Raw genomic sequence first — 2,840 nt, forward strand, 5'->3', positions numbered from 1 at the left:
CCCAGCTGACTTCCTGCCCTTTGGGCAGGGGGCTGGACTCGATGATCTCCCGAGGTCCCTTCCAGCCCTAATGTCTACGAAATCTATGAAATCTATGAAACAACCTTGAGGTGACAACAAGCCTGACTTACTGCAATGGAAAAGAGGAACCAGTAGGGATGTGTGAAGTGTCCAAGGCAGCTGACGTGGCCAGACTGGCCGACAGAAGAAAATCCTGAAAGCTCCATTTTACCTGGATGAACAGGCTGGCTCTTTTAAAAACATTAAGAATTTTAAAAAACCAAACTCTGGACATTTGTATATGTGAAGGGGAAAGGAGAAGGACGAGTTAAAGATGAGTCCCCTCACTTACAGACCTAATGACTGGAAAGATGATGTTTAAATGGAATTAAAATAGGAGTTTTTTCTAGCTCTCAGTGCTGTTTATTTACTAAATATGCTTGCAGACTTTACATAATGCCTGTTTCACTTTCATAGGCAGATCCAGGACTTTGTAACAATGGGTGCAGGAATGAGTCACATTGCGGGGGGGGGGGGCACACTCCTCAATCCCAGCCCCTCCTAACACTAAGGTGGGCAGACCATATTACAGGAGCAGCAGCTAAAGACTTTTTGTATGCGCTCAAAGCAGGTAAGAATCACCCCTTCTCTTCCTCTCCATGCTTGTCTCCCTCTATCCCAATTCCCCTCCCCATCCTATGACTGCTGCTCCCCAAAACTGTACTCAGGAGGGGAGGAGCTCCAGAGTTTCCCTACTCAAGCTGGCTGCATGGGGGAGCCAGGCTCAGTTGAGGACAGTGGCAGTAGTGGTGGCAGCTGGCAGATGCTCTTCCCTGAGCCTGCTCCCGGGCTACTGAGTAACAGGGCAGGGAGGGTGACCCCACTCATCACTGCCACTGTCTGCAGCTGAGCTCCCCATGCAGCCTAGCTGTAGTGGGCCAGGAATAGCTCTGGAGCTTCCCCTGCCTCCCAGTCATCGGGGGACAGTGGAAGCAGTGGGTGGGGTAGGTGAAAGAAAAGTCTTACCTGCTTCAAGGACTTAAAAAAATCTCTGGTTGTTGCTCCTGTGGGGGTGGGGCCGTGCCGCCACACCCCTCTGGATATACACCTGTTCACTTTCATTTTGGGGCATTTTCACTTTCAGGTACTTGTGTACTAACATAATGCTGCAATGTCTGAATATCATACAAGAGGGGGAACATCCTCTCATTAATGATTTGGAGAATGGGTTTGAGTGCCATTTAGCAAAATTTCAGATGACATGGAGTGTGGTGGAGTTGCTGACATGCTGAAGCTAGGATTCAGAATGACCTATGTAAACTGGACAAATAGTCCAAAAAAAAAAAAAAAAATCAAGCAGATGGAATTCAGTATGGGCAAGTGCAGAGTCCAGCACTTAGGATGAAACAATCATATGAACAAATACAGAATGCAGAATGGCTGGTGGGGCTGCAGTGCTTCAGAAAAGGACTTGGGGTTACATAGATTATTGTGTGTCCAGTTTGGGGCCCTATGCTTGAAGAAAAATGTGGACAAATTAGAAAGTGTTCAGTGGAGAGTTACAAAATGATTAGAAGTCTGAAAAACATGACTTACGAGGAAAGACTGAAAGAACCGGTATTTAATTTAGAAAAGAGAAGGCTTAGGGAAGATTTGATAAATCTTAACCATTCTTCAGGTATTTGTTGAAGAGGATGGAGGGAATAGAACAGGAAGAAATAGTCTTAAATTACAGCAAAGGAAATTTAAGTTGGATATCTGGAAGAACTTCTCATCAAGAGGGTAATTAAGTATTAGAATAAATGACCCAGAGAAGTGGTGGAATATCCAACCTTGGAAGCTTTTAAGACTAGGTTAGACAAGCACTTGTCTAAGATGGTTTAGATCCTGCCTTGAGAAGGGGGTTGAAACTGGCCGACTTCTTGAAGCCCCTACAGTCCCTACTAGTCTATAAGTGCTTGGATTTAAACAAAGAACAGTTTTCAATAAAAAATATTTTTTAAAAATGAAAATATTTACTAATATTATATCAGTAAAATCATTCTCTCCTTTGTTTCTTGACCCAGTGCTTTTATCATATGCCTGAACTATGTTCAGGTCTCCTTAAATGCAGTAATTGTAGGTCTTCCTGCCTCTGCTGACTTGTAGCCACATTTAAAAATCTTGCCCTGACACTTTCACATTTGACACCTATTTTAAAAACAATGATCCAGTTCTGGGTTTGATTTTAAATCCCTGCAAATCTAAAGGTCTAGTTCCAGCTCATCTTTGTCAGTGCAGATGCAAATATGCTAAAATTGGAACCTATTGTGTACTATAGTTATACACGTAACAGTAGTGTGCCTAAAGGTATTATAACAAAGCTTTTATAGAGGTTGCCTTGTGGAGTCTGCGCAGAATTCTCTATTACATCTCCTTCCAAAGCCACCTGACCATGGGAGACCTGCTGCTGTTACACACTGTATTGCTCTTGGTCATCTTATTTTTCATGTTTCATCAGTGAGATAGGCAGCAATCCAATTTTATAGATAAGGAACTGGAGATTCAAAGCATTCAAGGCAATTCCTCCAGCTTGCTAGTTTCTATTTTACTCTTCATATTCCCTCATGAAAAATAGCAGGCCACTTACGCAATGAGATACTGCTCAGCATAAGCAGGAGCTTTAGAATATGGCCCATAGCTAGGCAGAGCTCATTTAGCTGGACCAGGACCACTGCCAAGAATCAAGCCCCAACAATGAGAGAGAGTACATGTCTGTTTAAATTTGCTGATGACACTAAGATGTGGGGGGACGTGGGCACACTGGAAGGATGCAACAGGCTACAATCAGACCTCGACAG

This window comes from Crocodylus porosus, unplaced genomic scaffold (genome assembly GCF_001723895.1).
Source record: "Crocodylus porosus isolate Cpor-Errol unplaced genomic scaffold, CroPor_comp1, whole genome shotgun sequence".
NCBI classification, from domain to species: Eukaryota; Metazoa; Chordata; order Crocodylia; family Crocodylidae; genus Crocodylus; species Crocodylus porosus.